This window comes from Nomia melanderi, chromosome 10, assembly GCF_051020985.1.
Source record: "Nomia melanderi isolate GNS246 chromosome 10, iyNomMela1, whole genome shotgun sequence".
Taxonomy (NCBI): Eukaryota; Metazoa; Arthropoda; class Insecta; order Hymenoptera; family Halictidae; genus Nomia; species Nomia melanderi.
In genome coordinates this window covers 186,803-210,809 of record NC_135008.1, presented here as the reverse complement: position 1 = coordinate 210,809, position 24,007 = coordinate 186,803, and the positions used below count along the sequence as shown (strand labels likewise).

General features: G+C 50.3%; 1 protein-coding gene across 1 annotated transcript in view; it reads right to left on the bottom strand.

The window, feature by feature from the left end:
- LOC116430348 (uncharacterized) overlaps nucleotides 1–24,007 on the bottom strand; it is a 169,382-nt gene that overhangs the window by 138,459 nt on the left and 6,916 nt on the right.

Sequence of the window (24,007 nt, the reverse complement as noted above, 5' to 3'; positions counted from 1 at the left end):
CACCTGCGCGATTTCACAGTCGGTGAAACGAAAACGTCGAGCGAGCCAGATCGTTTCCAAAGACTCCGGAAAGACGATTGTTTTCGAGGAATCCGAACTGTACTGAACTACGCGCGGAATTTTCGACCTAACTTCATTGTAAAACGGTGTGTTTGATAGGCCGCGAAGCTACCAAAACCGAAGAAATATCTGATTTTTCGAATGTTCCAATGACGAAACAGATCTCCGTAGCCAGTCTCTGGCGAACGATAAAACGCAACAGCTGAAATGTTGGCTCGTTGAAAAGAATTTATTCTAATAACGAGTTTGCACTCCGCCGCGCGACAGAGACCGGTAGTCTCTCGTTGCTGTAGCCATTTTCTAGAAAAACAACGCGCGTGTCTCCTCCTTGGATTTCGCATCTGCGCACGCGTGCGCGTCTTCTCGGTGGTCTGGATATTTTTCACGATAAACGTATTATCGACTGATTCGTCGTTGTTATCGTTGCTATTGAGTAGCGAAATACGTGAAATATGTGAAACGCGTGAATTACTCGCTGGTATAAATTCGCGTTCGTCGAGTAACAGTCGCGTTGCGCTTATTCGTTATTCGAAACAAGTTCCAAGATGAAAAGGTTGTCCCTCGTTAGCGTCGCGGTCGCTTTCACCGCGTGTTACCGGGACACCCCGTGCATAGTCGGTGAACGTTTCCCTTGACACTGAGAGACTAGCCGGTATCCGCGAGCCCGATCGCTCGGGAGAGCGGCCTGCTGGCCCGAGCACGCTTCGGGAATCGTTCCCGAAGACGTAAACGTCGGGATATCGCACGGGCCGGCAGTAAAACGCGGCGGAACGGTTGCGTGCAGAAACGGATGCGCCGATCAGCATGCATTTTAGCCAGGATCGTGATTATAATTGGTACTAACCGTACCTTGGAATCGGACTCGGAAGTGGCAGCGCGCCTCGTCACGCCTCTCCCCTTTCCCTCGAAAGGAGAGAAGCACGAGCAAACCTACTGTCGCTCGATCGAAAGTGGCCGTGCTAAATCAACCTGAATCTGAATTATTATCGCGATCATTACTCGATCATCGATTCTTCTAACGAATCGAATCGAATCGAATCGAATCGAATCGTATCGGAACTCGATTGATCCTACGTTGAAGCGAACGAGCGATGGTAATGCGATTTGGCTGGAGGTGGCACACACTCGACGCGTCAACGACGATTTCGACGTCGCGACGTGGAACGTGGGAGTCGAGGCACGACACGATCGTGGTCCTCCGTTGGCGGTGTTGCTGCGGAAACCTCGGTGCGACCGGCACGGCGAACCAGCACTACCACTGCCGTTTCACCGTTTCACCGTCCCACCGTCAGCCACCGCCAGCCACCGCCAGCCACCGCCAGCCACCGCCAGCCACCGCCGCCATCCCGCATCTGCTCCGTTGGCCAGTCATGGGTCAGTGAATCCCGGTTTCCTAGTCACGAATCTGAATACCGGTGGGCGTGAGCTTCTTTAACCAGAGCCCGCGCGTTCACGTGATAGCAGGAAGCTGTACGTCTCGAACGGAATCTCCTTCTCCGCCGGGCGCAACAAGTTTCCCTCCAGCCGTGGCTGGGAACCTTATTTTCCTCTCTTTTGTCTCCTTCGTTCGTTTCTCTTCTGTTTCGGCTTCTTTCGTGTCTCTTTTCCGTATCCTCTTTTCCTTAGGTTTCTCCTTTCGTCTCTTTCGTGGTTCGTCTTCTTCTTTGATCTCGTTCGTTCGTCTCTTTTCCGCTTCGTGCTCTTCTTTCGCCGTGACCGGTTCGATCGCCGCCGGCAGACGATGATTTCAATTAGTCCCGTTGCTCGGGGGTGTTCCCCGATCGCGATTGCCTTTGATGTTTAATCTCGTTTTCTCTCTAGCCATCCCCCCCCCCCTCCTTTTGATCTTGCTCTTTCCCAAGTTCTTCGAGCACAAACACTATCCGCGACCAGGCTTCCTCGATAACGATTGTTTTCCTTGGCTTTCCCGGTCGAACGACGCGCCTTTCGGATCCTATCGGAACTGATATTTTGAGCTCTCGACTTGGAACTAATAGAATCCTTAATCCCTTCAGACTGGGAACGCGTTGTTACAGTATGCGCACTGTTTCGCTGGCTCGATATTCCACAAACGATATTCAAACTGTCGCGAGCAACTGGTGCTCCATTAAATAACGGTTCGTAAACGTGCCCCGCAACAGCGTCCACGTCCGATCCTCGCTTATCGATTCTCCCGGAAAGGCCGATTAAAAGCGTCTTCCTTCTCTGTTTATTAATCCACGCGATAAGTAACGATTCTAGTCGGCGAACGAGACGTCCGAGAAACCCGCGAGAATCAACGATAAGCGCGACGTCCCGTAAACCCGGTGACGTAATCTCCATCGACAATTACATTTATATCGAGCAGTCCTGAGCGGCATGGAAATATAAAACGGTTCGAAACCCGTGGGGAACCAGAGAAAGAGGGACAAAGAGAAAAAGAGAAAAAGGATCTGCTCCTTCTGGGAGCAGTTTTAATCTATTTTATACAGGACGGGATCGAGACGGGGAGGGTGGCTCGCGTACAGGGTGACTCATTTCGATCGATCACCGGCGAAACTACCGTTAAAAGGTTAGACCGTTGATACCGGCTCCCGCAATTAAACAGTTCGCGAACGGAAGCGCGTTTTTTCTCGTTTAAATGCCGCGGAATCGGGGAAAAAACGTCGCCGGTTACCTCGCTCCTAGATCTTTTGCCGGGTCGATGAAACACTTCCGATTCTTCTAATTAAACGAATTAAACTGGAAACCGTTTCGCCGTCATCAACGCGAATGTTCGGACGCGATTGAATCGAACGACGAGGAAGGGGCGAGCCGACGTGACCGAATATACCATTGGAAATCGGTGCATTCGGGAGACTTTCGTTTCTCCTTCGGAGATATTTCTCTTCCCCGATCAAGCTGTCGAGACACTTTCGTTCGCGTCGGAACACCCGGTATATCTGGATGTATTCCAAATTATTCCAGTTATCGCGAACAAAAGAAAACTGGAACCCGTCATTTTCACGGCTTCCAGCGTAAAGAATCCAATTGAATTGTTCGTTAGTCGGAGGTACGTACGAGGAACGCTCGGCCACGTGTCAGCCGGAAAATGGCTACGAGTAAAACGAGCTTAAACCGACGACGCCGCTTCACGCCGCTTCACGCCGCTTCACGCCGCTTCACGCCGCGGTTCTTTTAATTTTCCGGGTTGCGCATCACTGTCGTGTTTCGGCGACGCGTTCTCCCTTCGCCAGCGTTCGGACCCTGATTAGTCGGATATTCGGCTTTCTTTTTTCACCCCCACCGTTTTCGCGTCTTCTATCTTTATCCCGGGGCGCGCGCTTAGGCTGCGTCTACGTCGCTGCTTCGACACTAGAGAAGAGACCAGCACGGTGAAGTCTTAAATGAAATGCGATTGTTCCGCCACGCGAAACGCTCCGCGAATAAACTATAAAGCTTGAAACTTGATAAAACTAAATAATAACGATTAACGTTAGATTCGAAATCGACTGCGCAATCGATCCGACAACAGCCAATTAGAAAACGAATCGACGCTCAAGGGGTTGAACGACGAACAGAACCGTTCTACGGGAAAAAGTTCGCTTTGTCCCGAATTCCTAGGCCGCGGAAGAGAAAAACCGGCGACAACCGATTATTTTTGGTTGGCGGCGAAGAGGGCGAGGCGGGCGCGGCGGGCGCGGCAGCGGAAAGAAAAGAACGCTTCATATTTATGTATGAGAAGCGGCGAGTAAAGGGGTACGATCTAATATACGGTCAATGAATGATTTATAGAACGGTATCTGCTTTTTATCCGGGAGAGTTCCAGGTTGTCGTGCTCCGGGCACCAGTTGCGCCCGAGATTGGTTGCCGGAGGATGCGAGCCGTTCCGTGTAATTGCGACCATAAACATAAAGGCCCGTTTAATAAAATTCATCGCCACAATAAGACACCACACCTCGGCGAGCGCTCGCCCGTTCCTCTTTGATTTAATCCCGCCAAGTGGACAATACGATCGTTCACGAAAATAAGATTTATAAATAAGGGGAGGTTTACGAGCTCGTATACCGTTCGACGGCCGATCTCCTAGGCACGCCGCGCCGTTCGGTCTAAACGCCGTTAATAGTCCGTCCGTGCGAGCCGTACGAACCGTACGAGCCGGACGAGCCGGCCGAGCCGGCCGAAACAGGGGAATAATATTAACGAACGGTTAAACGACGATAAGCCCCTTCTAATCGAATCCTTTCGATCGACTTGCCATTCTTTTCGCGTGTCAAACGTTCTCTTCCGTGGAGGTTTCGCGACGCGTTCAACGATACACTGGAAATTACAATTGTTTGACAATTGAAATAATCGTCAATATTGACCGAACCGCAACTCGGAATTTCGAGAGCACTCGAACGAAAGAGCTCGCGTACGGCGTGATAATAATGGCCGGTGGCCGGCGGCCGCGACGGCGCCAACTTTTACCGGGTTCCGTGTTTCCAATTAATTTCCCTTTAATAACGGTCTTAACGCCGACAACGGCGAGACCGTTACGCCGAGAAGCCCGAGTCCGCGTCCAATAACAAAAGACAATATTTGATTTGACGCGATGCCGGCCGCGATCGGTCTTCCTGATCGCCGGTTAAAGCGCAACGGTAACACGTTACATACTCTGTTGACTCGCTCGATCGCTCGATCGCTCGATCGCTCGATCGGCCGGTCGCTCGATCGGCCGGTCGCTCGCTCGGCGTAATGGCTAATTACATTTTTCCTAATTATTTCCGACGGTGTGTACCGCAAACGTTGCGCCGCGCGAAGAACATTGCCGGAGAGAGAGCGGTGGCCAGCAGGAGGGGAAAAAGAAATACGACAGGATGCTAGATTATTACCGGTCGTCGTTATATTATCTAATCCGAACCGAGTGAAATTAGAATCGAACGGAAAAACCGAGTAAAATGAAAGGTAAATGATTTAATTAAGTTTCGCCGGCCGCATAATGGGCCAATAAACCCGAGCAGAATTCGACGCGCGATTGACCAACGACCGCCGACTGTTCGTCCGTCCGTCGATCCATCCGTTCCTGTTTGTTTTCATCCGCCGGTTTGCACAACTAATGTTGCATTAACAGCCGGGACACTGTTTCCTGACGTCGTCTTCCAACGGGATCGTCGCGCAGTGGCCGATTTCGCTGATCTGGCCGTTTCAGGCGGCCGAAAGTCAATTTCGAACATGTCTCCCCGAACTTTGCCCTGCTAAAATGGCTAAAATGGCTAAAATAGTTTTACTTTAGTTTTTAGTCCGAGTTTCCGAGCCACGTAACGATGTCAACGGGAAAGCGGGTAAATCGCGCGCGCCGAAACAATTACGGTCACGATGGCGCGCGGCCGATTCGAACATTGTCGGTATGTATTCCGAGTTTTGCAATTGATCTTTATATAGAAAACTATCCTTTGTATAGAACGAGGGATGACGCTTATGCAATTTCTATAGATAGGACGACGCGAGGTGTCGGGCTTTATCAGCGCCGAGTTATCCGGATCGAAATTCGGACGTTGGCCGACTGCTGCCGGGTGTTTCGCAATGGCGTCACACCGGCTAACGATACGCATCGAATCGTTCATTACTCTCCTGTGCATTTCTGCTCTTGGTTACTCGTGACAATCTTTACTCGATACAGAATTGGCTAGGATGTAATTTATGTTTCATCGATTATCTTCTACAAATTGAAACGTGATCGCTATTTGTTTCGTTGATCGGTAAATCCTTTGTTTTCAAACTAACGCGACGATGTTGTAAATGTTTATTAATGTAGGCATTTCATTACCGTTTTGCAAATTTCAAATTAACGATCGGCGACTAGAGATAAACTACCACCTGCAATTGTTAATCGGGGCTCACTGGTTCAATTTCAATTTCAATTTCAATTTCAACTTCAACTTTAATTTCAACTTTAATTTCAATTTCAATTTCAATTTCAATTTCAATTTCAATTTCAATTTCAATTTCAATTTCAATTTCAATTTCAATTTCAATTTCAATTTCAAATTTCAATTTCAATTTCAATTACAGATCGGCGACGACCGAAGAATATAAAAGATAGTTTGCCACTGCATCAAATTACATTTTCCTTGACTTTGACATTTGAAACCAGCAACGACGATCTTAAGCTTGAAATTAAACTTGATTGGTTTTTCTACAGAAACCAGAAGGTTCTGTTACAGAGAATTGAATGTGAGCAATGATATTCACAAGCAAACAAGAACAAGTCTAATACCGAATTCGGGTTAAACGAATTGTTACGAAGCTTTAAGAACGAAAATAGAGAGAAAAAGAGAGGAAAATATAGTAAGCGATGGGATCGAGAAAGACGGAAAGCAAAAGTTTGTTTATTCCCGAGGATCGATACGCAGCCTCGTTCCCTTCCGAAAGAAGAGTGTCGTCCTTGGCCATACCGCCGTTTCATTCCGCCGTTGTCCGATATATTTTATTGTATTCTAATTAACGGACCGCGGCGCGGCGCGGCGCGGCGCAAATTTGCGCGATGCGGAGATTAATTGAGAAAAATAGCCGCGCTCCGGATAATTATCCACCGATACTGCGCGCGAAACACGCAAAACATCTTATTAAACTGAAATTTTTCGTTCGCCGACGTATCCAGGAAAAGATAAAAACACCCGCCGACATTATTAAAATTATTCCCCGCCGCTGAAATTAAATATACGTTACGGTGCGAACGGCCTAGGTTCACCGGAAATGCAATCACTCCCATAACATTAAAACCCTTAATGGAGGTGATAAATGTCTATATAATTTTCTTTGGTAAAAATCAGTTTATAAACACATAAAATCGCCGATTCGCTCGGCGGAGACCTCGCCCGAGGGGGAAGAAGAAGTCCCGTGGATTTCCAGGCCGTTGGAAACGCTTCGCCGAATCGACGAGCGTCCTTCTGCCTTTGTTGTCCGCCAACAAGATCGGACGCGAGTGTTCTTTCGAACAAACAAATAGCGTAAATCGAACAAGAATTATCGAAATACGTCGCACGGAGTTTAATATGGAAATTGCGAGTACTCGTTGAAATCAAGTTTTATTCGAATAACGCCCAGCACCGCCGCGAACTGTACGTTTGCCGGTTAAGAACAAGTAGAAAGAAGAGAGAAGAAGAGGAGAAAAAGAGAAAAAGAGAAAAAGAGAAACAAAGAGGAGAAACTCGTTTATTACGCGTCTGTTGGTTACACGGTTTCATCGAAAAAAAGGAACTGTTCCGGTCTCGCGAGACGGACCTTCCACGGAAACGAGATGCATTTCGCGCGACGAGGAATGCACGATGCGACGGACGAGCGTCCAAGTAAATACGCGGCCACTTTACCGACGATTATCGTGTTAGAAATTGTGTCAGCCTTAGACCACGCTGTCCATGGCGAGCCGTAATGGAGCATATTACGGCAATTCATCTCTAATCTGCCCTAGCCAGCGTAGGAGCCACGAAACGCGACGCATTAACATACCTCGGGGCATTAAGCGATCGCGCCTAACGGCGCCGTGAATCGTCAATCGTGAATCATCCTCGATCGCGGTATTCCTAATGTCCAGTTGCTCTGGAAAATTCCACTCGACGTATTCGAGAAATTGGAAATATCCAATTTCTGTGATTCGCCGGCGAAAGTTCTCGAGGAAAACAGTTGAAACCGAAAGCAGTTTAGTGTTATCGAGACTCCGAGAGGTGCGCACAGGATTCCTCGCAAAGGCGGGTCGCGACCGGCTGGATTTAAATTCAGGGGGATCGACGAACTCGGTTCTCGCACTTTGTCAGGACCCAAGGCTGCCAGTCCGCGGCATTCCCGGATTCCTCGGACACTTTCGTGTCAACGGCCTTCTCCGCGGTTTTATTTTCGTACGGTCGCGATTGAAGCCTAGGAGCACTTTCTTCCTCGCCGGGCTCGTCTGCGAATCGCTATCGCCCACGCTGCTAGATTACCCGAGTCGTCTCCCAACCATGCGAGTACGCGTTACGCGTGCAACGGTTTTCGGCTAATGGAGATACTTCGTTTCGAAATAAACCAATTTCATCGGATTCCTTGGTAGGAAGATCAAGGAAGCGATTACTGTGAAAAGGGCAGGTATCGAATGATTGTTTCATTAAGAAAATTCGTTGGGTCGCATGGAAGTTTGACGAGTATGGATTCGGCGGTTGATCCGTTAAACGGACCCAGCTTTCTCTCGGCGCGAAGCATAGCAAGGCAAACGATGGAGATATTCGGGAACATATTAGACAGATGTTAAGGAATGTAATCGAAAAAAGAAAAGAAAAGGAAAGGAAAGGAAAGGAAAGGAAAGGAAAGGAAAGGAAAGAAAGTTGATTATCTGAAAACTTGTCTCCCGGCAAGTTGGACTCGAGCGACATCGCTTGCCGCGCGTTGAAATCACCGGAACGAAATCTTTGTCGCGTTCTCCCGTTACACGCGGGTTTTCGAAATCTAGTAGTTTTCGAGAAGCCGTTGGAAATTTCGAAGCAATTGGAAAGAAATCCATCTCTTCCGGGACTTCGGAGCTAGTTCGTTGTCTTTTCTCCTCAAAGTCCTGACATTCCGCCGTCACCTAGGCTGACCATTTAAATGGCGTCGCGCTCCGAGTCGATCCAATTTTAGACGGGCCTGTAGTCGTCGGCGACGTTCATTCGACGATCATTCGACGATCTTTCGACGATCTTTCGACGATCTTTCGACGATCATTCGACGTTCACTCGACGAACGCGCGCGGCATCCGAGACGCGAGTGTGTCAATGGCTGGTGAAAGGTATCAATGACTTTTCTCTCACTGACCCCCGACAAGGAACTTTCAATCTCTAGCATCCACGCGCGCGCGTTAGCGTCTACTTACATAATTCGCGCGCAACCTATTATTCAGTCGGCGTACAAGTCGCCGCGATTCGAACGATTCGAATTTAACGGTTGATTCGATCGCGAATCACGTTTACGTGTACGCGTTCGTCTTCGCGTTCAAGATTTTCAGCATTCGGGAATTTCAGAAATCGCAGATAAGTAGCTGTATCGAGTTGCGAAAGAAATCGGAAGACGACCCGCGTTCGTTTGCAACCCTCGAAAGCGAGCGGTGCAAGAGCAGCTGCGAAGAACCGGCCACCGGTGACAGGCCGCGCGTAACTTTCGCTAATCGATAACGATTACGTGACAAAGCGTAACCCGTTGGTCGTGGGCCGGTCTCGAATTACGAGCAAACTGGTTCGCGGCTAAATATACGCGGCGAACGCGTGCCCCTTCTTCGCCGGTGTCGCGTCGCGTCGCTCGTCGCCGATTCGTTTCGAAATCGTCGCGACGTTATAGAACACGAACATGTCATCCCCCGATGATCGCCTCGCGCCGACCTAATCGTTTCCTTTCGACTCGACCGGTCGATGGGCAGCTTCTCCTTCGACTGCTAGAAACGATTACAAGAAAATCCATTCTATCTAAAGCGTAGGAACGTGACGGGTATTTCACAGGATTCGACTTTCCAGGTGAACATTCCTACGGACGATAGTATTTCCTCTTCTAAATCTGCCACGTAATTTCCCAGATTCTCCGGAATATTCGACAAACGTAATCTCGAGTTTCCTCGCAGAGTTTCGCGACGGGACGCGTTTGAAAAAGGAAAAGGAAAATCCGGCCGATCGGGAGGGATTACAACGCCACAGTTACGAGCAAATATTTTGGTTGCGCGTGCAAGGGTTAAGCCGTTTTCGCCGGGGTGGCGACGATAAATCTCGGGAGCTCTCAGCTTCGGCCGACATTTTATAATTTCGATATACCGCCGCTATTAATTCCTTTAACCGGCGACGCACGCGTATAAATCCTCGAGACGTTACGCGTTTTAACACGCTGTACGTGCCGGGCGGACGCGGAGAGAAAGAGAGGAAGAGAGGCAGAGGGAAAGAGAACAAGAGGGAGCGAGAGGGAGCGAGAGGGAGCGAGAGGGAGACGGAACCGTGTTACACACGCGGATTGCGTGTAACCGCACCGCGAGGACGTCGATCGCCTCGACGGCTCCGCAGGAGTTGACCTTCGTCCACGGTGTAGTGTAGCCTTTCCTTCTGGCCGCGGACAGTTCATCCTTCCAGCGTTTCCAGCCACCGGCGGGTTATAGATCATTATGGCCGCCTTTGGGGACCGGCACGGCGGACACGACCCTTTTCTCCCTCCGCCTTTTCTTTTTCGCCTTTCCTTTTCGCTTCGACGCGTCACTCACGCGCGTTCGCAACGTTCGAATATTTCTTCGCTTCGACGCTCGGTTTTCGCTCGAAAACTCCTTTTTCCCTTTATCTTTCTCTTCGCTGGACTTTTCATTCGTTTCTTGCAACGTGTTCGGTACGCAGGCAAAAGTTCAAGTAGATGTCAAGAAAAAGAACAAAGTCAAGTCGAAACTAAATGAAATCTAGTTTTACCGCGACCTGAACTTTGCGATCGCGTAACGCCTTTTTAACGACGCCTGATCTTCTAGTCGATGGGAAGCGTAATGAACGAGACCGCTGTCAAGTTCCAACACTTTACTCGTAGTTATTAACGGATCCAGATTTTATGCGCTCGCCGCTGACACCGTCGCCGTACAGGATAATAAAACGGATTGTTCGTTGGAATACGGGAGAGACGCGTGTTCGTGTATCGGGCTGTGGGCCGAGCTTAAGGAGGACGAGTCTGATCGGAGTAAACCACGGTAAATCCGGTCAGAAGCCCCATCGCGTTCAATGTTTCTTTGCCGAGCGAGCGAAAGAGCCCGGAGGCAGGGAAGCCAGATTCCCTTACCGAGTTCAAACGTTTTAACCACCTGCTTCCGAAATTTGACCGGCGTCACTCTTGTATACACTTTCCACGGTCTTCCGGCGTGTTGAGACACGGGACGGAGGCCGAACCGGCTCTCGTCTGCACTCTCCCTGCGACAAATCTGTCCAATTGAACGGTTCGCGGACGAGAACTTTCCAAAGCTTCGACAACTCGAACACATTTCTTTTGCGACACATACTCGGTTGCTCGGAAAATTCTCAGTAAACAGACGCCGTCGGTATTGTCCGTTGCGTTGCGCCGGCAACCCACATAACCGTCTCACCGTAAACAATAAGTGATAATGAAAGGAAAGGGAGAAGAATAGGGAGAAGAAGAGGGAGAAGAAGAGGGAGAAGAAGAGGGAGAAGAAGAGGGAAAAGAAGAGGGAGCCCGAGGGAGCCGCAGCCGGAACCGCGTCTCGACAAGTCCTTCGTTTACATTCGTTTACATTCGTTTAGATTCGTTTAGATTCGTTTACACGGGCCGGCATCGCGTTCCAGAGGTTACGGCCTCTTATAGAATATTCTTATACAATTTATTATTTTCTCTCGTTCGTTCTTTCATTCGGTTCGGTGTCACTCGGTATCTCGACAATTTCGAAACTTGCTAACTTTGCAACTTTATCGGAAAGCAACATATTACGGCCGAATATAACGCGGTAATAATGGAGAAAAACGCGAAAGGCGCGCGCTGTATCTCGCAGGCGGATTTAGGCAAGAATCCCGCGAGCGTGGTCGCTCGCGGCCGCTCGGCTAGCGTCGAAAGCTATTTCCGTCGGAGCAGAACCGCGACGCGGCGTGTTCCGTTCGCGTGAACCGCGGGGAAAATCGCGATCGGTGAACCCCATGCGTGCGCGCGAACCTTCTGGTCCCGAGAGAAAACAAAATAAAAGAACGCCCGTTAAAAATAAATCATGATTAACGATCGAGATCCCGCGGAGCGCTCAGAAAAACTCGGTCGGTGACTGCCGTAAAAAAAGAAGAAAGCGAAGGCTCGCGTGTTTCGATCGGGCCGTTCATGGAATCATTCGAGAAATTTCAGTGGGAGGAATCACCGCTCGATCAAAGTTCGCTCTCGATTTCGTATCGAACATTTTGCGCGTTCCGTCGATCTCTTATGGAAAGGGAAAATAATTGGATTTTTCACCGATCCGAGAAACGTTCGTAGATGAACTGGCGGTGAAAATCTTGGAAGCGATTCCTCGCGACCTTGCGATTCGCTAACTTCTTTTTCCCTTGCTGGATCACTGATAATAACGCTAGCAGTTGGGCGCCGGGGGGTAGTGTGAAATTCTTACTCGCTAAAGCTCCAAGAATGTTTGAACCTCGGCTTCAAAGTAGGGGGCCCGAGTGCCAAACAAATTCCCCTCGGGTGATCCCTCCGGCCAAGTATCAGCCAACACGACAACTCTACCGACATGGCAAGACTTCGTGTCGCAAAACGCAAAAAAGACCCCTCGCGGATCACGGGGCACAGTATACGAGCCGCCTCTAGTAACCTCTAGTAACCTCCAGTAACCTCCAGTAACCTCCGGTAACCTCCGGTAACCTCTAGTAACCTTGACAGTAACTCCGAGAGTAATGTCTCGACATTCGAAATTTCAATAGAAACACCTCGACGAACGTTCGTTGAAACGTGAAAAAGGATAAGAGCTCGTAACAGAAGAAGAACGTTCGTTACCGAGGCGACTGTACCTTCCAATTTCCCGCTTCGTTCGTTTCCAGGCGGAAAAACAAATAAACAGAAACAGGCCTAACGTATTAACCGGTAACGATCAAACTAAAACGAAGAAAAGTTCACGTTCGATTTCCGCGTTCCCAGGCCAAGCCGAACTCTGCGCGCCAGGCGAATCGAACGAAAGACGAAACCAGCTGATCGCGAGCGGTGTCCGGAGGATTCCAACGAAGATGCCACGAAAGAGACTTCGCTTCGCGAATACGCATTTTCCCCGAGCAGCGAACACTGGCCGGACTTTCTTCCTCGCTCGTCGAACGCGCTTAATAGGTCGTTAGCGTTTGATGCTAGTCGTCAGGTGCAGCGGACCGACCGGTGATTGCCGCTATAAATATCGCGCGAAGGATACCAGCCAGCGCTTTCTTTTTTGTGCATTACCGTTTAGCACGGTGTCCGGTAATTGCGGCCGGGGAACTGTTAATGACGGTGTAATTGATGCTTCTGCCGGTGCCGATCATCGTGGCCGAGCCACGAAAACGGTTGGAAACCACCGATTAATGCCGATTAATGCCGATCCGCGCCGATCCACGAGAATCCAGAATCCACGCAGGAACTCTACCCGGAACGCGTGTAATCCCACCTATTCCAAGAGAAACGAAAATTCTACACCGACAGACTTTTTACGGCGATCTACGGATTTCCACTCGATTCTTGGCAAGTCTAAATCACAGTGATCGCGCGCAGGCGAGCCACGGTCGATGCGGAAAAACGGGGCTGACAGTACGCGCACGCTGTTATCAAGCTAACCGATACACTGAAACGTCGAGTCCCTGTTTCTGATCGCCGCGTGCTTTCCCCTCTGTCGTTTTTCTTTGTTATTAGACCGACAGACTTGCCGCATGTACAGCCACGCGTAAATTTCTCGACGACGATACAAACGCGTCTTTGTTTACGTAATTGATAACTACGCGGAAAAGCAATTATTCGTATCGTTACTACGCACGAGAAACACGATCGTCTCTGCGCTTTAGCGTAGCGTAACGAGCAAAATTTCAATCGGCAAACGACTGCAACGTTCGAAGATAAACATTTCTCTGGATTTCGAAATGGAAATATTTCATCTAAAATGTTATTATAGAAATCGGACGAGCGTTTCAAGCGCGAAAACCCGTTTTCACCGGGAAAAATCATCTTCGAATGTTTACAAAACAGCGAATAATTGACTGTTGACCGTGCAGCATTCGCGACACGCGCCGTCGGATTCGGTGAGAACTGGTTCGCCGGTGAACGCGTCAGAAGCCACCGGTCCAGCTAAATAAACAGCTAAATAACTAAACTGACCAGGTTCAGGTTCACGAATCCGGAACGCGAGGCGACAGACGAACGGCCGGACGGACGGTTTCTCTCGGCATTGCCAAAGGGGAACGCAGCGCGCAGCGCGCAACGCGCAACGCGCGAAGCCAGAGGTGTCCGACCCCGCGCGGCCCGCCAAAATTCTTTTTTAATAGAATGACTGCGCGCAATCGGGACGTGAACGCACCGCTCCGAAATCTCGGTCGGCCGTCAACGATGCCGAACGATGCCAAACGGCGACGGCTCGTCCCCGCGGACTCGGACAAAGGAGCGGCGAGAGCCGGCGACGCGTGTCCATCGGCGGACATTCGAGAACTTTTCGACGGTCGAAGAACCATCGTGGAACCGGTTCCCCACGATTTTTAAACCAACCAGCCATATTCCGGGACGGGTGTCTCGTAAGTCGCGTTAAGCACAATGTAACGCGTGTTTACGTCCCTCCCCCGCCCCCAGCCCTGGCACCGCAATCGCCGCAGCCGCCGCAGCCGCCGCAACCGCCGCAACCGCCGCAACCGTCGCGCCGCCATTCACGCCCCCCTCGGTTCCCGTGCTCGCATAATACCGTCCAATTAAGTCGATTATCAACCAGCCGAGCTTAACCCCTCGCCGTATAATGAGGAGCGAGGAGATCCTCGGATCGGTTTAATGAAAATCAATGTTATTTACCGTACTGGACGATGTGGGAGACCATCTCTCGCCGTTCTCGGTGCTTTTTTATCTTCGAACCGACTCCGGCCTCTCGAGAATTTTTGGCCTACGATTCGTTTCGCGAGGTTGTCCGCTAAAAGTGTTTTGCCCGTTAACCTTACAGCTACCATAATCGGCTAAATCACGGCTTTTACTTTTCTTATTTCCCAATTATCGATATTTTCAATCTATCCGATATTCGACATCGTTTAAATCTTTAGAAGGAGTACGATACACCTACGACGAGGGTACTCGCGAAAGAAACACCCACGAATCGGCCTCAAACGATCTCTGTCGTATTTACTTCTACTAGCGCAACCCCCAGCCTCTTCGGGGAATCTCTCCTCGATGCACCAGTTCCGGCAGCGCTGCCATGGAACAGCCGCTGGCGAGCCAAGATAGACGCGGAGGGTGAGAAAGACAGCGTCCGAGTCGAGTGGACCAACGGAGGACCGCGAGAAGATCGAACAAGAGCAACGTTAACGGAGAGAACGCTCGACGAACGGCAGAAGAAGAAACGACAGCAGCGCAACGAGAACAAGAACAAGAGCAAGAACAAGAGCAAGAACAACAGCTGGAACAAGAGCAACGAGAAGACGATAGCAAAAGCAACAAAACCAACCGGGGAAACGGTAGATAAAAGAGGATCGACGAGAAGGAGAGTTGCTTAGACAGAAGCGGAAAGACGGTGAAACGTGTAGACGGCGAGACGAGGAAAACCTTCCAAGATGGGGGATGAGGATAAAGTAGGATCGAAGAAGGTAGAGCTAAAAGGCCGCGGCGAGGAGAAAGGTCGCCAGAGGATAGACAGAGGCGGTCGAAGGAGGAGAGAGGAGGACTCGGTGAAAAGAAAAGACGGAAACGCGACGGATAGGTGTGTAAAGAGACCAAGAGAACGAACGCGACTGACAACGGAGAGGCCGAGGAGAAGAGAGATGCTCGAGGAGCCACTAAGCCAGCCTAGCAGGCGTTAAGGTGCGTTTACACGTTTACACGTTTGCACGTTTACGGTGGAGCTACGCTAGAAGCCGAGCGAGAAAATATTTCTTACCGAGAATAGATATTCCTACGGTTCGCTCGTTTGCATCGGATCGACGCGCAGAGCTATCTATAATCTATCAATTAGCGAATTCATCGACGATACAAATACCACGTTCAAAGTTGCCTTGAAAATATTCACGTTCAATTTCGTCGACTCGTGCACGAAAAAGGCAGCACCGCTTTCTATCGATCAAAGATACTTTATCGTCGGTCTGTTCCATCCCAACTCCTCTGTAAACGTACCCTTAGCACCGGCTAGACGCGAGCAGACGCTACACGGATGAAAGATGGAGAGGAGACGCGTAACCGCGAGAGTAACACGGTGGAACGGCTTGAAAAATCACCTGCCTGTAAATCCTTAAAGCCCGCGCGCGGATCGAGGAATTCTTATAAAATCGAACAGCGCGCGTGCGACTTATTTCGAGAAGAAGAAAAAAGAGGAGGGAACATCGACTTGGTTATTTACAACGCCCGTATAAGCGCGCCTCTCGCCCCGAGGCATGATTCATTCCGCGAGAGGCGTTAATCAGCGGTTGAATTTAGCGTCGACGGGACGAACCGAACCGGTGAAAACGATTATCGCGCGGAACGATCGAGATGCGAGCGCGTATCGCACCCCCTACCGGTTCATCGATCGCGACCCCTTTCCGGCCCCGTGATTCCTCAACGAGATCGTCGCCGACCAACGGACGAACCGATTCTCCTCTGAATAAACACCGAGAAGACGCATCGACGAACCGGCTCGAACTCGCCTCGATCATAGGCCGATGACAATGCGGTTTCGTTCGATTACAGTGTCTTGTAATATTTTCTACGAATTTCCTTACTTTCGATATTGACCTCTAAACATAGGAATCCTAGTTTCCTGTAGAAAATGCAAATAGGAAAGTGCGTAGCCCCTAACCCCTTAGGATAGTTTCCGCGGAAACCAATCGACAAACGAATCGATCGTATATCGTTGAAAACCAACACGTTTCTGTAGAATTGTCGCGCGAACCAGCACTTACCGGGGCGAAAATTGAACGAGCACGCGCGACGAGATGGACGGTCCCGAGCGAGCGAGCGCGCGTGCCCGCTCCCCTTTATCGTTTACAGGGGCTCAATTTTCGTCAGCCGAAAATTACGCTCGCGAGGTTTGCCGTAATTTCCGGCGCGGCGTAAAATTGTCGCCAATTCCTCTCAATGATTCTCCTCGTTAGTTACAATAATGATTTATCGCTTCTTTCTCGGAACACCGGCTCCTCCGCAAACCCCTTTCATCGTCGACTCTAGCACCGAACTTGGACATTATGAGTAACTATTTCGCCTAGTTACCCGTTCACTTTTCACTTTTCACTTGCACTAACCCAACTCGGCATTTTCCGCTGTTCTTCTCAATTAGAACTCCATTTTTCTTCACCTCCGCGTCGAAATTTCTTTCACCCTCTACCGGCACACAGTTTTCCTCCTCGCTATTACATTCCACCGTTCCCATCTGTCTTCAGCCTCGCGCAACCTTTCTTCAAAGTTTCCACGAGACTAACTTTTCGATTCATAATACGTATTATCAACTTTCGACCGATAAAAATTTCAATGATAAATTCGTTTGGATTTTCTTGCAGCTCCTAAGATGCCTTCCGGTCGATCGAAATTTAGCCAAGAAACCCAAGCAAGCATCACGCCAATCTTAAAGGACCATTGCCCTTAACAATGTAAAAACAATCTCAAAAAAAAAAATAGTACGAGTTCCCCAAAAACCTTTAACTTGACGAATCATCGGTCGATCCCGTACATCAAATTCTCCCAGTGTCCCACCAGTCAAGCTCCAGAATCGCTTAAAGCTACGTATCAAACAAGCGGATCTCGAAATTTCCCCAAAGAAGAAGAAGAAGAAGAAGAAGAAGAAGAAGAAGAACAACAACAACAACAACAACAACAACAAGAACAAGAAGATGATGATGATGATGATGAAGAACAAGGACAAGAAGAGAAGGAGGAGAAGAAGAAGCCAAGCATGAAACCGAAAGCAGTCGCGACCCATGAGCCGCGCAACGCGCAGAATCCGGGCGTATATCTTATCGCGTTGGGTCCGAACGCATCCCTCTGAATATGCATCGCAGCTGCCCCCCGCCCGTTCGCCAGTCCGCCCGTCCGCTCGTCCGCCCTTCCACCTTCCGCCTTATTTCTCATTTTTGTCACCGGCCGGTAATGGGCTTAATTCGCCACGCAGGACTCCCTCCCCCCCCTCTCTCTCTCTCTCTCCGTTCCTCTCTCGGCGAGGTCGGGCCTAGGGGTCGGGGAGGAGGACGCGTCGGGATCCTCTCGTCGCGCGAACAGCGAACATCAGACACGGCCGGTTGGCGTGCCGGTCGGGGCTATAATCGTCCTCGCGTGTAATGTACGATCGGTAGGAGGACAAGACTCACTGGGTTTCTTCTCCTCTCCTCTCCCGAGGCGAGCTCGCCGCTCCTCCGTGCAGGGGAAACTAGTGTGCGCGCGCGGTGATGTCAATGACACTGCAGCCGCGCAGCTGCTGCACACATAAGTCAACCTGCCCCCTTCGCCCCTCTGTTCCCTGGTGCACCGCGCGTCGCCCCCTTCCCCTCGACCCGACGCAACACGTGCGAGCCGCAGGTACTTACATACGTGCCTGCGTGCGTGCACTCGCGATAGAGAGATAGAGAGAGATGGAGAGAGAAAGAAAGAGAGAAAGAGCTCCGACCCGGGTCCAGCGCTCCGGGTCCAGCGCCCCGGGTCCAGAACCGTCCCGGGGTCTACAGGGTGTTTCATTCGACGCGTGTCTACGCGGTACACGGCCTTTCCGTCACGCCGCGTGTCAAGGGCGGAGCTTGCTGATCCGGCTTTGATCAATTGTGCCCTGTGTTTACGTTGGATCTGTACGGTGCGCGTTGCTGTCGGAAATGGAAAGCGCGAGCATATGCGAGCAGGCGCGAGCAGGATACACCGGAGGGCAAAATTGTACCATTTCTTTGACAATACGATTCGCCGCAGACAACCGGGATTTACTCGAGTGGTTTATCCCCTTCTTCGTAGACGATAGACGATGGACGATAGCGCGTTCAACGAGTTTCTACCAGTTGGACGGGGACCGCGCGTTATGGAACAGCCGGTACGCCCGTGTTCCTGTAGGTATTTGTTCGGTCGTATGTTACGTGTTTGAAGGAGCCCGCACGGTGAGCACATATCGAGAATCCTACCTGTGTGTACGCCTCCGAGGGCAGAAGTCAAATATTTCCGTGCCGTCTGTGACGGAGGGGCCCTAGCTGGACCCTCTCGCACCGGTCAATGGAAACGGGTTACGGCTATCATTCCGAACGACCCTGAATATCGATCACGGAACGCGCAACGATTCCAACGATTATTAACCTCTCGCGGAGCAACAGTTTTTCAAAGCGTCCCGAGTCTACAGATCAAATCGTTCGCTTTACAGAGTTCCAGACTCTGTTCGTGTTACAACAGTTAACCGGTTCTATCGTCGCGAGTATCCTTTTCTTTTGGGGACTCGTTTGAAAAGCGAAAGATTTAACGAACCCTTTCCCAGCAGCGAGGAATTCGAGGTACAAAGTGGGTACACGATGAACGTGCTCGCGAAAGAAATTCCGGGCGGGAAACGATTCGGGTGACACGCGAGAAATGAGTTAGCTGGTTCAATGTCGGGACAAGATATTCATTCTGCGAGTACGCGTCACGTATTAAAATTCGTTCGTTCGTCCGTTTCGGCGGAAGGTGAATTTTCGGAACGGCGCATGGCGGCGGGCTGTTAACATTCGGATATACCCGACTCGCGTGCCCGCGGAACGGCTATGTGCCATCGTAATTACAGCCTGACAGAAACTTCTGCCGGTGAATTAAGGGGAGTGTAATTGGCGTGCCTTGATAAATCGAACCGAGCGAGAGACCTTTTCGTCGAGAAGTTCGGCAACAGTTGGAGGCGCGTCAGTTCCTTCCGGTTAATTGAACGGGCGAAATTACAGACCGAGGGAAATCGAAATTTCCTTTCCGTTTATCTCTGTTTCTTTGGATCGCCATCGAATAAGGGAACCGGACAAAATAGCGGCTACTCCGAGTCGAATCGGATAGAAATAAGACTCTAACACGTGCACCCAACCAAGTACGCGTGTGCGCCCTTTCGTCGCGGTGAATTGGGTTAACTAGAGCCGCGTGCTCGAGAAGGGACCAAAATGAAGTCTCGCGTGTAAGAGTACACAGAGAACCAGTTTCGTGAGAACGTTTTCCGCGGTGGACGCGGTGGACGCGGCGATCAAAGCCGCCCGTAATCGAGTCAACTCTGACCCGCGCGGTTGGAATTTCAACTGGAATGAATTACAGCAGCTCGCAGGGCGCGTCCCCTGGAAAAAGTCCCAGGGGTTATTAGCTGGCCCGTCCATAAAACGAATTCCTTCGTTTAGAAAGACGACTTTGCTCGCTGGACCGATTAACTCTTTGCGGAGCGTGTTTTCAACGAAAGACGGGCAGCAGCCTCGTCAACGGTCTCCCGTTAAAATTGCCAGTAAACAAAAGCAAACAGACTCGAACAGCTTCTTAGGCTGTGCCATCCAGTGAAAATTCTTCGCGCGACCAGTTTCGTCCGTCTCGTCGTCGATATAAATTTCACACGGCTCGGCCGGCGGATACGCGTGGTCGAGGAGCGTTGCATAATAGGCTAAGAGAGCGCGCGGAAGCCGCGTAATGCATTAGAAAACAAAGAAAACGAAGAAAACGAAGAAAACGAAGAAAACGAAGAAAACGATTCGTTCCAAGTACAAACACGATATTAATTACGCCGATACACGTTGCGTCTTCCTTTTTCCCTCTCGATCTACGCGACAAACTCCCGTCGAGCATCATCCCCGTACCACCCCTGAGAAACTTCGGTGACCGTAACGATGGAGAGAGCGTCAATCGAGAAAACGAACAACCCGAACGAAGTGAATTCGTCGAATGAGAAGACGAACAGTGCGAGTGAAAAGGTGAGATAATAGAAAACGAGCAGAAAGAGAGGAAGGTAGAGAGTACAGAGTTGAGAGAAAAGAGAGAAGAAAGAAGAAAGAAGCGAGAAAGAGATGGAAAATCAATGACAAACGCGCATTAATCAGTCCCACAGTGGTGCATCTTGGTGCACTGCAGCGCGCGTGTCGCGGAAGGCTAGCTTTTCCGCTCATAATATTGCAATTATTACATTCAGAATTACCATTATGCCTGTAATTCATACCAAATGAGAATAATTTCCAGAGAACTACCGCGAAAATCGCTTCCACTTGGTCGATATTATTATCCGACGACTTTACGACCGCGATAAAACCTTGCGAGTCACCGGGGCAGAGGTTACCGTTACCGTTCGACGAAAAAAGACACCTAGTACCAGTCGCCTGCAGCGTGTTCTAACCTCTACCTCGTCAAATCGAAATAAGGGTGAGATTCTACGCGAGAGGAACCGAAGATGACGAAACATACGCTAATTTCTGGCTAATTCGAGAGATCCAAGGTTCGATCAATGGGAGATTGGCTGACATTCCGCGTCGATGAACAAGCGGTGTACGTGGAATACCATTTTTCAGTTCAAGGCCTCGTTTTCGCGAAATCTCGGGTTTGGCCGAGCGCCGAGAGAACGGGCTGGATTTTCTCGAAAAAGAGGCCGTCGAGAAGACGGCTCGTTTGCGCGTGCAAATTCAAATTATATAGCAAGCTCTTTCTATACAATGTATATAATATATTAATAGGTGCACGAACGAAGCGACGCCAAATCGGCGAAAAGAAATCGCCGCGTCCGAAAACGGGTGAAATCTCCGAAATATTATATTGTATAATAAATCCCCGATCTCCAGCCTCGAAGGAGAATATTTTCGACGGCAAATTCCCTCCACGACCGAGCCAATTTCACTTTCGCGAAACCGAATCGAGGGAAACGAGCGAGGGAGCGATTCCTCGTCGGTGGAAACGGATTCGCTTTCCCCGATCGGTTTAGCCGGGACGCGGCAGCAGGGCGGTGATCGACTTAATTACACGGTTTACAAATTAGCCGCGGCCCGTTCGCGAAAAGGCTGGCAATTAACGCATTCCGGCGGTCGTTCGTTACCGGCAACGGGAGAAAGAATGTTTTCTCACGTGTACCCTCCTCCCCGTGCGCGCCGCGGATACGTCGTCGGCCGTCATCGGCACTAAAAGTTAACGGTAAGCAACGGAGGCGTCGGACTTAGCCGGCTGGCCGGATAAGCTGCTGCCGCGAATGAGTCACCGAGAGAATGCTCGCTCCCCTGACAACCACGCGAGATTTAATGCTCTCAGGATATTCCTCCAACCGCCGTCGAATCGACGGATTTCCGAGTGTCGACAACTCGAAGACGCTATCGCGAAGATCCTGAAATAATTCGAGGATAGCAACTGCTAAGCCATAGTTTTGTTTCGCGTAACGATTAGACTAAACGCGTAGAAGACATTCGAAGAGCGGCGCCGCTCTCTTTCGCCAAGGAACGGGGCCCTGCACTTATTTGGTCTCTTCGAGTTCTTTCCGGTTTTCAACCCGAGGACACGGATGTACCGCGGAAGGAGGACCGAGGAATCGTGGGAAGCGAGCAACGACGAGTGAAAAATCGCCGATGGGAAAGGATAGCGCGCGGCCAGCACTTTGAAACGGGCACCGTTTCAACCCTTCACCCTGGTCACATTCGAATCAATGAGCATTCGAAACCAGAAATGTTGATCCCATTGCGAGATCTTTTGCCGAGGTGCATCCAACGCGTTAGGATGAATTATGGACTTTATTGGAGCGCGTTAACTCGATTCGCAACGCGAAACGATACGGTTTACCAGTTTCAGTAATTATCGCGGATATACCACCATCTGGCCCGATGTCCGGTTTGTTTTTCATCCGAACCCCGACCATTTCCATTTTCCGCTTACGTTAGAAACCGGTCGACTCATCCGGCGCGCGCCATGGTTAATCGATGCGGGCCAGCCGCGTTATCAAGCTCCGCGGATTCGCACGGCGAACGCTGCGCGTCGTTTTAATCGGCGGTGTAGCGAGCGTCGCCTGAAGTAACACCGCCGTCGCTGTTACGCAAACGACTTGCACTTTCTTCTTCGTCTTGTCTTTTTTCTTCCCACGTCGCGTTGCACGCGCTGCACGCGCGCAACACCCACACCGACGAGATGCGCGACGCGCGACGGTAGCCCGGTTGTCCGCTCCGCGGACCACGTCCAACCGCTGTTTTCCCGCAAACAGAAGTTTACGTCCCCTGGTATACCCACGCGGAAAGTTATTCTCGGGGACGATCTCGTGTACCTATCGATCGGTCAAACGTTAATAAACATTGTCACGGAAGCAGAACGCGGTCCTTGGGACAGGCTTGACGCGGACAAGCTTAGAACGCCTTGTTCACAGGTTGTTATTCGATAGTCCTTCAACGCTACGACTACCGACGGGGGTTGGAAGAATTAATATGGAATCTTTGTCAGAATTCATTGAAAATCATTGAAACTGAAATAACTTGTTTAAGGGCGAAAGGAAAAGCACGGATCAAACTGTCGGCAACGGCAATAGAATGTTAAAGTAGCAAATTGTATATTAACATAATCTATCTAGGCGATTTAGAGAGAAAAATTCGTTCCCAGAGTGGCGAAAAGAGCCCTTCCGAACATCGTCGGAGAGCTTTCCGAAATAGCCTGTACACGTGGCGATACGCAATACGTATCGTCCTATTAATAACTCCGAATTGATTCGCGAACGTTTCTGAATCGCGATATCCGGCGGTATTCGATGGCCCAATTTCCTCGCGAACGTTTCCCTCGTCCGAGAAGAGACAAAGACGACGTCGGGATTGCAAATGAATCGGAGCGGTGGGCACGAGTGCGGCGACCGCTCCGTATATCAGAGCCAATTTACCGACCATTATACGGTTGCCCCGCTAACGGGTCCTCCGCGTAGTTTAGTTTATTGCCCGAGTGTGAAAATATTGCGTGTAATCGCCGTACCGAGTGCACGTTCAACGCGGCAGAAGCCTGCGGGGCCTGGTCTCGATCGTCCTCGATCGTCCTCGACCGTCCTCCATTGTCTCCGATCGGCCCCGATCGAATAAATCTTCGTTTACGCTACAATTAACAAAAGAAGGAATCGGTAATGGGACATTTCGATTTGGCATGTTCAGTGCTGAGAGGATCATCACCGTGAACGATCCTACCACTTCCGTTTCACTAAGAACGTCCCTCGAACTGCGCAGAGCTAACCTTCGCGATCTATACTCCCAACATCTCTCCCTTGGCCAACAGGGCAACAGAGAATCACCCCGAAATTCATTATTCCCGATCGAAGCCGAATCGGGTAATTTCATCGATGATCCTTCACGATTGATCGGGATCGCGGTCGTTAAATAGAAACATTCCCTGCGAGGTGGGTTCGACGGACGTGGCTCCGTTGCCGTCGATGCGCCGAAAAATCAAG